The following is a 13,789-nucleotide window of genomic DNA, read 5'->3' on the forward strand; positions in this document are numbered from 1 at the left end:
CCCGCGCTGGAAATACTGAAAAATAAACACTAAGTTAAATTATTCAATGCTGTGTTTTGCAGCTATTTTCCTTGATCAGGATCTGAACCCTGGTCATCCCAAAGTCCCAATTGCGGGCAGGAAGCTTGGCTGCTGTGCCACGTGAGCTGCTTGTAAATTCCCTGACAGATGTCCGTATCACGTTCTGCTTCTGGAGGTTGCCTGTAGTACCAGAGTTGGCCTTGTGCGCCCCCGACACTGTTTTGCTTAAGCAAGCTGCTCTTGTTTGCCAGAGATGTCAGAGGGGCTGGGGCAGGATCAGGATCATTGTGACCAGCAATTAAAATATCACAGTAGCACTGCTGCTCGCCTGGAAATGTTCAAAATAATATTTTAAAAATGGTGCAATTTCTTTCATGTGGCTTCTTTCCAAACTCCACACTGTACATTTCCACTTTAAATCACTTCCATGACACAGGCACACCCACTTTTAGTACATTAAGCGATCCATAGACACACTGTACAGTAGAAGCCCACCAGGGTAGCTCAGCAGGTTGACAGACCAATGCTGAGATGTTATATATTCAAAACTAAATGCTGTATCATATCATAAGTGTTTCAAGGCGCGACGAGGCAAGGGAGGGAGAACAGAGAGAAGACAGACAATGATCCTACTAGGCCAGGTGTCATACAGATTGCGCAAGTGCATGGGAAGGGGGAAGGAGGCAAGTGCAAGGGGAAGGGCACAGTGCAGTACATGGGATAATAAATAACAAGTAGCGTCCGGCCAGCTGGTGGCAAGTGCAGGGGTAGTGCAGACATCCGGTGTCAAGTGCTAGTGGTGGAACTGTAGGGGTACAGAACAGTCCCTAAGAGCGGGGGGTTGCCAGGAAGGCAGTGCAGGTGTGCAACTGGGGTTGAGGGGCTGGGCATGAGAGCAGGGGGGGTTGCCAGGTGACCAGTGCAGGTGACCAGTGCAGTTTCAGTATCTGCCTGGAAGTCAGCGGGGGAGAGGAGGAGAAAAGGCAGAAGAAAGAGAAAGGTTTTGAGGTGCTTACGGAACCGGAGATGATTCTCAAGTTTCAGGGAGGCTGTTGCAGAGGGAGGTCCCAGCCGAGGAAAAAGATCTACCACCAACTCGTTGCTTGGAGAAGCGACTGACCCTGAGGGAGTACTAGGCGGATGAGCGAAGGGCTCGGAAGGAAGATATTTTGGAAGAGAGAGATGAAGGTTATTGAGGCCACAGGCCCCAGAAGGTCTTGTGGACAATACAGGGGGTTTTGAACTTAATCCTCGCAGCCACTGGGAGCCAGTGCAGAGATTTCAGTCCTGGAGAGATATGATCCCTGGGCTTGAGGCCAAGGACAAGTCTAGCAGTCCTGTTCTGGATGAGTTGCAGAGGGTGGAGAGTGGAGGCAGGCAGATTTAGAAAGGGGCTGTTGCAATAGTCCAGCCTAGAGAGAACCAGAGTTCTGGAGACAGTGAGCTTCTGGGGGAAGGAGAGGAAAGGAAGAATGCCTCTGAGGAGGTAGTGTGACTTCTTAGAGATGTCAGATGTGAGGAGAGAAGGAGAGTGTGGAGTCGAAGATGACCCTGAGGTTTTTAGCCTCACAGGTGGGAGCAGGAGGGTGGCCAAGGGAGGCCAGCCAGTGTGTGACAGGAAGGAGGGAGCAGGTGTTCCAATGAGGAGAATCTTGGTCTTACTGGCATTAAGGCAGAGATCATTGGTGGCACACCACTGCTGGGTGGTGGACAGGCAGTCAGAGATGAGGCAGCGAGAAGAGGTGGCTGAGGGTAGCCTGAAAATGAGCTGAGTGTCGTCCGCATAGCACTGGAAGCATAGAAAAAGTGCCATAAAATGTGTTTGGCAAGGCCATGGGTTGGCCTCGTCGCTTGCGTATATATTCAGGACGGAGTTGGGGATATTTCTGCCCATGTAGTGAACATCAAAAGTTGGCACCCATGAACCCACAGTTTCATTTCCTAAAAACTGCTGTCAGCACAACAGAAGCATTTATTTGTGATTAACCAGTTTGACAAGCATATAACATCTTTATAAATATAACCTGTGCTAAAACACAGAGGGGCACACACATAACAGAGTATGTGTGGTGTCTGACAAAAAAAACATTTCAACGAAAACTAGTGAACGCAAGCAGCATTTTTCAATTTGGAAATTACTTTTTTTTAATGGAAGTGTGAAATGCACATATGGAAAACAATAGTGTGCCCAGCATGTAGAAAGCCTGTATAAAATGCAAAGGAAGGGCACAAAAATTACAGGATATTTGTGTGGTAGTCCAAACAAATATCTGTCTTTTTGAGACAGCTGCTAATAAATAATAATGCAACAAAGAGGTTTTTGAAGTTCTTAATATAATCGTGAAGGCATATGTTATTCCATGTGTTTATGGAGATGAAATAATTGGGGCAAGAAAATATTGGTAAAAATTCAGAGGTTTATAAATATCCCCACCCCGATATCGCCCGCTAGTAGCTCTCCACTGTTGACACCACTACAAGTAGCTCTAGCTAACGTAAAGGTTGGAGACCCCTGGATTAGACAGATCCTGGCGATCATATCAAGATAAAATGTTAGGTGTGGTTGGACCACGTATAAAGATAATGGAGATGGCAGAAGAGACGAAAGGTAAAAATAAACCTGTCGACCCAAACATTTTATTGGGGTGGGCCCAAAGGGCTATTTGCCTACTGGGTAACGCCAAGAGCGCGATTATTGCGGAAAGATGAAGGTCAATTCTGGTCAAGATTGATCCCAAACTGAGTGCGTTGGCCACATCTGAGGCAGCAGCATCAGTGAAAGGGAAGCTATTTGGAGATGCCTTTATAAAAGAGCTAACGAAATTCGCCAGCTCTTATGTGGCGATAGACAAAGCACAAGCCTCTCTGAAAAGAGTATTTGGCAGACAGGGTTTTGACAGGGCTGGAAGAGACAGGGGCCACTATGCCAGCCGTTTCAACAGTAACAGGTTCCAAAGTGTCAGAGACCACTGGAAATAGGACGAAAGAAAACCAAACCCATTCTTCCCATCAAGAGTAAGAGGGTGGAGACACCCCAGAAACCAACATCAGCCCACCACAGGCGAGAAGAAATGCGCAGGCGCAGAAAACACACAAACGCATATTCCCGCAGTAGGAGGGAGAGTAGCAAAATGTGTAGAGAAATGGAGAATGATCTCTTCAGATGACTGGGTTTTAGACACCGTACAGGGTTTCCACATAGATTGGATACGTTTACCAAAACAAGAAAAATTGCCAAAATTATTAAAGCTCAGCACAGCAGAAGAAGAGTTACTGAATACAGAAATAAGAACTTGCACAGAAAGATGCTTTAAGACAGGTAACAAACTGTTACGCTCACCTGATATCCCCGGGGGCGTCTGGAAGGTTCTGAGATCTGGAACCCTGATGCGTAGTTGCCCAGTGCTGAATAATGAATCTTAGTTATTTGTAGGGTGAGCTATCCGTCCTGCGTTTCTTGTGCAGGGGCGCTTGACGTTTGTTGGCGAGCTACCCGAGTTGCTTCACTGGTGCAGTACGCCTTCCTTGGGCCCAGGCCTGCTGTGACCCCGAATCTGCTGGTAGGCAGGTAGGTTTGTTAATTGTAAGTCTTTGTTCTGTTTATGGTGGGAATTCGTTAATGTCTTTATCTACTTTTCAGTTGCGAAGGTCTGGATGCTGGCGTGACGGATGGAGAGGCACATTTCTAGGTAAGAGAAAGCACGAAGTGCAGCGCATTTATTGTCTTTTAAAGCTAACCTGTGTTTTCTTCTTCTTCTCCTCGCAGACCGCTGTGGTGCTGCAAGTGGATGAGAGCGCGATGAAAAACAGGCCCCCGGATTCCGTTAAGGTAAGTACAGCGCTGTGCGGTTGTTAAATATTATTAATATTTTTCTTTGCAGATGTTGCTGTGGTGCTCCGGATGGAAGCGTGGCGTAGTGCGATGGAATTCAGGTAAGACTGATGGAATTCAATGTTTTAGAAGTGCGCATTCTAATATTGTTTTTCCCTTTTTCGTTATTGCAGATCGCAATGATCGAACAGCAGCTGTGGTAGCGGTTCGCCGGAAGTCCTTAAGCTAGTACTCACAGGTGAGTGATGTTTCTTCTTCTCTCGGTTTCCACAGATTGCAGCCCAGTTGAGATGCTCAGTGCTGGATGGTGTTTTCTCAGGTAAGACAGAATAATCTTGTTCTTGTTCTTGCAGGATTACAGGAAGATGCTGAAAACCATGAGCTGGACACTGAGCGTCACGCTGCGGGTTGCAGAATAACATGAAGCATGTTCTGCAGTCAGGGTGTGGTTTATATATCCCAGGTAAAGTAGTACCAGGGAAAGTAGTCCAGGCCTGGCACACCCAAAACATTAGACCGCATGGCTTGGTTCTTATAACTGGACTGTGTGAGTGCTTCCATGTTGGATTTAAAGGCCCATGTACATAAATGGGACCTACTTTGAACAGCCCTTCCTTCCTACATATGAGCCTGGTGCCAAAGGCGCCAGGAGTGCTTTTGCAGTGGTTTTAAGGCCCTCAGGGTTCTGGTGGGAGCCTGCTTGTGGCACAACTTGTGCCCCCTCACAGTGGTCATGACACAAACCTAGGAGACGGCTTCATAAGCAACATGTTTATAGTGAGAGGCCGTCACAAGACAAGGCCGTTAATAAACTTAAGAGAACTAAATACGTTTATAGTCTACAGACATTTCAAAATGGAGGGCATACACTTGCTGAGAGACATTTTGCAACAAAGGGGATTGGCTTGCGGGAATAGATCTCAAAGACGCTTATTTGACCATATCTATGGCAGCGGAACAGAGATTTCTGAGGTTTTGCTGGCAGGGGCAAGTTTGGGAATTCACCCGCCTACCATTCGGGCTAGCATCAGCCCCTTGTTGCTTCACGAAGGTGACTTTCCTCAGAGAAAGAGGGATCAGATTAATCATTTATTTGGACGACATTTGTATAATGTGCCAGCACAAAACGCTGATCAGGGAACAGATAGAACTTCGGTATTGAGGTTAAGAGTAAGGTGAAGACCTTAGGTAGTCTTCTTGATAAAAATCCAAATGTAAAGGCCCAGGTGAACAGTTTGATCTTGTCCTCCTTTTATTTCATCAAACTGTTTCACCATGTTCGCCCTCTAATCATAATTTGATGACATCCAAGACTGAATTGCAGGAAAACGGGCAGAAAGAGAAGAATACAATCAGTAAAAGAAGGAAAAGATAGAAAAATGTGTGCACCATCTACATACAGATGGTAGGAAAAACCGAGACACGAAATAATAGAACCAAGAGGATAGGAATAAAGTGAAAAGAGAAGAGGACCAAGAACCACAACTTGGGGGGACACCACATAAAAGAAGGGTGACAGCCCAAGAAACAGAAAAAGTACAACCTGCGAGGTAGAAATGAAACCAACTTCACACGAACCAGAAAACTCAGATTAGAAAGAGAAGAGAGAAGGATAGTGTGATTGATCGATCGTATCAAAAGAGACCGAAAGATCAAGAAGAGCAAGAAGTGATGAAAGTTTAGAGTGACGAGCAGAAAGAAGAGAATTGGTGACAAACATTACTTGCTCATCTTCGTCTTAACGCTGAGAGTGGGTCGATGTTGGTTTCTTCGCCCCCACCAGGTGATCCTGGAAGAGAAAACAGACAAATAGGTAATCAAAGTTTCCATTACTCACTCCTCCTTGTCGTCGTCTCATCTATTGATGATCATGTAGTCTTTCAGGAGGCTGCGCATCATCCGCGGACAGGATTCAGTCGATATTTCTTTGCTGGAAAAGAGAAGCACATCCTTAAAACAGCACAGGATTCTCCAGCAGGCTCGGAGATCTCGCTGTGCATGGTACCCTGGGAACAAACCACACAACACAGACTAGGCAGTGATGTTTGTTGTAGGGATAAAGTTACCCAGCTCTGTGGACAGGTCCCTCATCCCGTCTCTGGCATTGGTGCAGCCTCAGAAGAGGTGGTACTCATTCTGGTCTGCTGTGCTTCCCCTCGGGCAGCTCCTAAAGTGGTTCAGTCCCTTGAAGGCTCTCGCTGGCAGACCACCTTGGTAGGCCATCTAGGCAATGTCTTTATGCTTGCTTGTCAACCGCTCCCATGCAATCTTCTCCCACACGTGTTCTGCTGCCGATGAGGGTAGGGCGCCAATGTGCTTGCAGAAATCCCTGTGACAGATGCATGGTGTAGATTGTCCCGGTCTTCCACTGGTGTGGTGTCACCGCCTGCAGTTGGAAGTCCCTCGCAAATTCCTCTGCTTCTGCATATTACCAAGGTGCCATCCCAGTTGTATGGGATTCTGGTGTTCCACTCTGCCGACTCAAATACTCGACAAACTTGCAGGAGGAAGAGTGCATACTGGATTCTTTATATAAACTAGGGCATCATCTTCAGAGATAATATAGACGCAACTAATGAAGGTGTAGATTAATGATCTTGCAAAGCCATAGATTAAATGTGAAAGAATGAGAGCGTATGAATTAAAGGATTTGAAATATGTACTTTTTTTATGGCAGTAGTGTTAAAAAATATTTTTACAATTTTGAAATCGATTAAAATAAAGGAATCTTTTGTATGATTAAGATTGATTTACGTGATTGGTACTAAAACGTCCAAGGCATCACTCCGCTCGAGCACAACATGCAGAATGATGGGGTTTTGATCCCAACTGTACCTAACTGATGGCCCATCTCTCCTCTCGCGAGATTGAACATGTTTTGCTATCTCTTGGTGGGCACACTGTTCTCATGCCCATAGGCTAGGCCTCGTCATACCCCTCAGTAGAGGGCTGTGGAATAATCTCCCAGAAGGAAACCCAGGAGCCTCAACATTCACCTTACGCAATGTCCTGAACCCACGACTCCCTTTGTCATCATCATTTATAGCTTTAATGTGAATCAGCAAACAGATGAAAGAAATGTTCATTTTTAACTTTGCAGACCAAACACTACCTTTATATAGCTTTAGCGATTTTTTTACAAAACCACATTCAATCAATTAGATTGCCAAATTGTTTGGGTATGTTGAAAAAAGTTAATGTTCCAAGCGAAATCTGACTATACGAGGATAATACTGCCATTGCAAGTTATGGGCGGGTAGGAAAGACCACAGACTGGTTTCCACTCTTGCAAGGGACCGCCAGGGATGCGTCTTGGCCCCTCTATTATTCTGTATTTATATAAACGACGTGGCAAATAGAATTTTATAAATACGGATGCCCCAAAAGTAGCATGGTGAAAATTGAGGATTCTATTTTATGCCGATGATGCTGTAATCATCTTAAAACCTCCAGCAGTTCGGAATAAACAATTAAAAGAAACAGCCCCCTTTTGCGAAGGAAGTAAGCTTATAATCAACACAAGCAAGACAGTGGGAATGGCCTGCCACCTGTCAAGGAAAAAGAAAAAAAATGAATATACTCAATGCTGAGGAAGTAGTGCACTACAAGTATCTAGGGGTCTGCCTCCAAAATAATATGCCTGGATTCAGCAGGTGGAAAAAAAATGAATGAACCCTAAAAAGACATGCTGCTGTTTTGAGGTCAAAAGGTCGCAAACTGGGGAATATTCTCCATCGGTCTACTTTGAAAGTGTACAACGCTCAGGCTCTCTCAGCTACTGTCTATGGCAGCCACATTTTGGGTTACCAGCCGTTGGATAGATTATACATCTATAAAACAAACATTCTGCCTAGCTGCTAGTACTACCTCGATTCCATTGCTCTTGGAAACAGGGATTACTCCCCCCCCCATCATCCGCCAATCACCCATGACATTGCTTTTAAAGCTGTGCCTCATTGGCTCTGCATCCACCAGATCAGTGAATTATCCAAATATAAGGAAGTGGCCTGGGATGTTATACGCACAGATGGGGCCAAACCGAGGGCTAGTGTAAATGTGTGAAATAAATCTTAGAAGCCATTGGACAAAATTATCTCCTACAGGACATGGAGATGGTCGCGACCAACGCTGCTAGAGAAGTCAAAGACCAGCTAAAATTACGTTCAAGAAAAACGGTTTGAAAGCAGCTGATCAACAAGATGTCCCGGTTATTCATCCCAACAAACCTTAATGGGAACAGAACCTTCTCTAGATGACATTACCCTCCCAAGATTAGGTCTCTAAGGGAAATTCAGGTGAAATATCCTTCCCTGTGGCCAAATTCACTCATGATGGTCGAATACAAATCTTCCCTAAACTTGCGCTTTTTGCTAATTTGTACTCAAAATTGAGTCCCACTTAGAATACAAATGGGTACTTCCCAATTTTCTGGTAACGAGGGGCCGTCTCTTACAGGGAAGAAACAGTTCAAGCTACAAACACTAGGAAACAGTCTACCCCTCACTTTTACAGATTTGCTTAGGTTTTCTTACACCCAGGGGCTTAGTTCACCAAATGTGTGTAAATACAATCTTTAGACACCACAGACACAAAAATTCAAACAAAATGTAAAAATGTATGACATCACACGTGCCACATCTGATGTACTGCGCAATAACAATAATGTAATATGTAAGACTTTTTTTTACCCTAATCGGTAATTATTATTTTCACAGTACAAAGATGTGCTGTGTTCTGATGAAGGAGTTTAGTCCTTAAAGGAACAGACTAGCAAGCGGGCAAACCTAGCCAGACTATGGATCGACATACTGTGTTTACCCATTAGAAATAAGCTGGTCGAGGGAAGTATGTTGAAATGAATCTGTTAAATAGGAGGGTCTCCAAACGCTTATGAAAAGACAGGAGGCATTTCTCTTTGCACAGGTCAGGGGGAAGAACATTCCAGGCCTGTGCAGCTTGAACAGGTAAAGACATTCATTTCTCTCTAGCTCGCTTCACCTTCGGGCATACAATCCGAAAGGTGTCAGTGGATCTAGTCGTTCGTCTTTGCAGTTGAAGGTTGAGGCTTCCTTGAGATGTGTGGGGGCTAAACCATGCAAACATTTATTCGTTATGCTATCAATCTTGAAAAGGTTCCGAGATGTTATTGGCAACCAATGGAGTTCTCTCCTAGCTATGGTAATGTGGTCCCTTTTGGGAATGTTCTTGATAATCCGTACTGCATAGTTTTGGAGCACATGGAGATTCTGAATATTATTCTTGTTGGCTCCACCCAATAGAGCATTATAATAGTCTAACCGGGGCATTATAATCGCCCAAACTAATGTTTCACAGTTTTCGTTTGTAACGTATGGCTTTACAAGCCTTAACTTTCTAAGGTGGTGATTTCTTAATAATACTGTCCACCTGGGCATCCACAGCGAGTGAACTCTCCCGAATCACACCTAGTGCCGTACAATTATTTTGAGTCTCTGTAGGATGGTCGTCAATCAGAAAGTTAGCACAGCTTCACTCCAGCTTTGTTATGGTCTAGGGAGATACAAATATCAATAACTCACTAATGGCGCCATTAAGGCAAAGACTATTGGTTGTCATTCAGTTTTTAACAAGCCTGTAGACCACCTGAATCATTGTAGAGTCCTTGGTGTAGTCACCACTGAACCCGAACAGCAGCTTTGCGTAAACAGCACAATTTTTTAATTGAACTCTTAATTTCCAAATAATTGCACAGAGAGCGCACAGACATTAAAGAGTGCTGGGAACAAGCAAGCACTCTGTGGAACTCCACAAGTAGATGTTTCGTAATTGGAGAACGCTTGCTCCCAGCAAACTCTAGATCTTCTATTAGAAAGGAAACCATCATTCCATTTAATTGTTGCTGGGGCACACACACCGACTGAGAATATCACTGTTAATAGCTTAGAATGGTCCAGGAGGTGAAAGGCTGCTGAGAGGTCTAATAAGATCAGCAGCCCTGCTTTGCTCTCCTGTACAATGGCCAGAATCTGTGTCCGGAGATCAATTAATACGCTTTCCGTGCCATGATTTGATGTGAACCCAGACTGTCTGGAGTGCAGTATTTCCACTTGATCCAGATGATCGTGAAACTGAACTGTGGCAATTTTATCAATAGTTTTTAGAAGAAATGGAACATTCGTAATTGGTCTAAAGTTATTTGCATCTTTGGGTTCCTGTCCAGCCTTTTTCAGCAATGGTGTAACGTCTAGAATAGATTTCTAGAAAAATGTGGCATTGGTAAAACGTGTTAAAAAAGGTGCTCCGCCCCACTACTAGAATCTCTTTCACAACAGGATAACCTACTACTGGGTCCTGGACATCATTTCAAATCGGCAAGCGACGAACAACAACCTGGGAACTCCCAGCTGGGACATCACCCCCCGAGGGAAGGAGAGGCCATCAGATCAATGCCCACCCCCGAGCTAGATTTAGCCCCCACACCAAGTAACCACAACAGCTCCAATTGTGAGTACGCTACCCCCAACAGCGACTCCGCAGTACGAGTACCCCACATCTTGTGACCAGTGCTCCCTACACTACACCCCACTAACCAGCCCTCAGATTGGTGTTTGGGATCACTACCATACCCGATCACATGGAATTCTGCTGGAAAACCTAATCAGACGGAGCCATCTCCTAGCAGAGACCCACGAAAACAAGTGTTAGGAGGTCCACACAGAGTCTCAACGAGGAGTGAACCTGATGCCCGGGATTAAAGGGAAAACTCCCCACACAAGAACCAAAACACCGGCGAAAAACCAAACTCGTCTGCTAGAAAGCTGCTGGAACACAACACAACAAAGCGTCCCCCAAGAACCTCCGGACCAGGGAGAATCGACGCCGCCTAACAATTCTAACATGGCTATAAATAAGGAAGAACTACTTGACTGCCGCAGGGGCATGGAATCCAGGATAACCAACACGCTCCAGACCCAACTGGAAACAATGAAAGAAGAGCTGAAGACGTCCCTGAAAGAGGTAGGACAAGAGATAGACGAACTTGGAGGCAGAGTGGACACACTCGAAAATGGACTCTCACATATGGCAGAGGAAGCCAAACAATACAATGGCCTACTAGACCAAGTTGCCAGAGCTACAAATAACCTAGAGATCCAAACTGAAGATTTGGAAAATCGCTCACGGAGATCCAACATCCGAGTCAAGGGCCTCCCAGAAACGATCCAGGATAAAGACCTACGGGACACCATGCAACACTGCTTCAGCAGCATCCTGAACGACGCCCCCCCCCACAGAGATTCGAATTTGACAGAATCCACCGAGTGGGCCCAAAAAGGAATGAACCAGGAGTGAGACCTAGAGATGTTCTTATCACCATGACCTCTTATAGCCTGAAAGAGGACATCTTGAGAGCCGCATGTACCCACAAAGAACTAACAATCAATGGAGGGCGAATCCAACTGTACCAAGATCTAGCGTTGATCACCCTACATAAGAGGAAGCTTATGCAACCAATCACAAAAGTACTACAATCTGAACAAATCGCATACAGATGGACATTCCCCTTTGGACTAGCCTTCCCCTGGAAAGGGAAGCAAAGAAGGATCAGTACATGGGAGGAAGGCCTATCATTACTACAAATTGAGGAAGAACAAACCCAAACCGGAACTAGCCCACAAAATAGCGCACCCAGCAGCCAAAACAACCAATGGGAATGGTCATCCGAAAGGAAAAGAAGATCTAACAGAGAAAAAAAACTGGCAGGCCCCTTCAAATATCACGAACGAAACACCCTGAAGAAGACACTAAATAAAGAAGCGACTGGAAGAGACACAGAGGAAACATCTGACCACGGCAGGTGAGCCACCTCAAACTAACCCAAAACAAGACACACTAAGAGACAGAAGCAACAACCATATCCCGTACAAAAATGGCAGATACATTGATCATCTCGCTAAATGTACAAGGACTGAACTCCCCCGGGAAACGACGAGCGATTCTCAACAGGCTCGAGAGGTTGCCTGCAAAGGTAGCCATCCTGCAAGAAACCCACCTCTTGAAAACGGATGAAAAACAAATGCATAATAAGGCATTCCCACGACAATACTTCGCCTCCAGCGGCTCGAAAACAAAAGGGGTCGCAATACTGTTGGCTATGGGACTGAACTTCCGAAAACAGATAATTAGTGATACTGAAGGGAGATACATGAGAATCAAAGGAACTATCAAAGGGAAGACCTACACGATCCTAGCGATATACGCTCCTAGCAACAAACAAGGCCGATACATCACAGATCTCTTACTGAAAATAGGGAGCTGGTGTGAAGGCCAAACAATCATAGGAGGGGACTTCAACTGCATAATGGACCCTAGCCTTGACAAAACCTTGCGCCCTACAGCAGCCGACCCGAGAAACAGGCAAGCGTTGGGAAAGTTCCTCAGAGAGCTAGAAGTAATCGAGACCTGGCGCTTCTTCCAAGGAGACACGAGAGAATACAATCACTATTCTGCAGTACACAGAGGATACTCCAGAATAGACATGATCCTGGTTTCAGCAACTCTAATCCCCCAAGTGACTAAGGTGGAAATAGGAACACAATACATTACAGACGACGCCCCAGTACTGGTTAGCCTGGAAATAGATGGAGGGGAAAACAAACACGCCCGCCGTGGAGACTCAACGACCTGATCCTGCACGACCTAGCGCTTAGAGCACACATGGAAGAAAACTATAAACAACCATTTTAAAGAGAACGACAACGGCGAGGTTGACTGGAACCCAGTCTGGGATGCGGGGAAAGCTGTAATCCGAGGAGAATTCATGGCCCAGGCAGCGGTATACTGTAGGGAACGGGCGATACTAACCCGGAGGATGGAACTGGCCCTAAAAGATGGAGAGAAAAACCACTAGTCCCGACAAATGCAGAAATCCCGGCGAGAATTAAAGAAGGCTTGTGCCCAACTAGAAGGTCACAATGCGGATGCGGTAGCACAGATGTTGCTTAACACTAAGCAATCATACTACGTCCACGGAGGCAAGGCAAATAAATTCCTAGCGGCCAAATTAAACGAACAGAAATCCCGTAACTATATAGCGGCCCTAAGAAATGAAAAAGGGGATGTGATCACAAAAGAGGAAGGGAAACTGGAAATAATGGCCCGGTTCCATGAAGAACTACTACAGGGAGCAAACATAAATGCGACAGACCAAAAATCTTATCTACTGGCTACCCATCTACCCCAAATCTCGGACAAAGACACGGAAATCCTGGGGAGGCCATTCACAGCTCAAGAAATCAACAAAGCTATCTCTTCATTACCAAGGAACAAGACCCCAGGCTCAGACGGCTTCGGATTTGCGTACTACAAAACATTCCGAACACAACTACTGGGCCCACTCATCCGACTTTTCAACACAATCAGAGACACTGGATCGATCTCCCCAGATATGGCAAGATCATCAACAATCCTTGTGCTGAAAGCAAACAAGGATCCTGCCGAATGTTCAAGTTACCGCCCGATAGCACTCCTAAACACGGATGCAAAGCTATACACAAAGATACTAGCGAACAGGCTATCGCATATCCTCCCAGATATCATCCACGAAGATCAAGCAGGTTTTGTTCGGGGACGTCACACCAAAGATAACGTTAGAAGAGCCATAAATGTAATCCAATGGGGGAGATGTACAAATTAGAAATTTGCAATAACGGCCCTAGACGCTTCATGCGCCTTCGATAGCTTGGACTGGGAATACCTTCGAATGATCCTGGAAAAATTCGGATGTGGGACACAATTTAGCAGGATGATCCTGGCAAATTTTCAACGCCCATCTACATCATTCCGAATAAATACCCGCGACTCAAAACAAGTGGAGATACGGAGGGGTACGCGCCAGGGCTGCCCCCTATCCCCACTAATATTTGCAATGGCTATGGAACCACTAGCAGCGCGGTACAG

The sequence above is a fragment of the Ambystoma mexicanum genome, chromosome 11, assembly GCF_040938575.1.
Source record: "Ambystoma mexicanum isolate Mex_15411 chromosome 11, UKY_AmexF1_1, whole genome shotgun sequence".
In the NCBI taxonomy this organism is placed as follows: Eukaryota; Metazoa; Chordata; class Amphibia; order Caudata; family Ambystomatidae; genus Ambystoma; species Ambystoma mexicanum.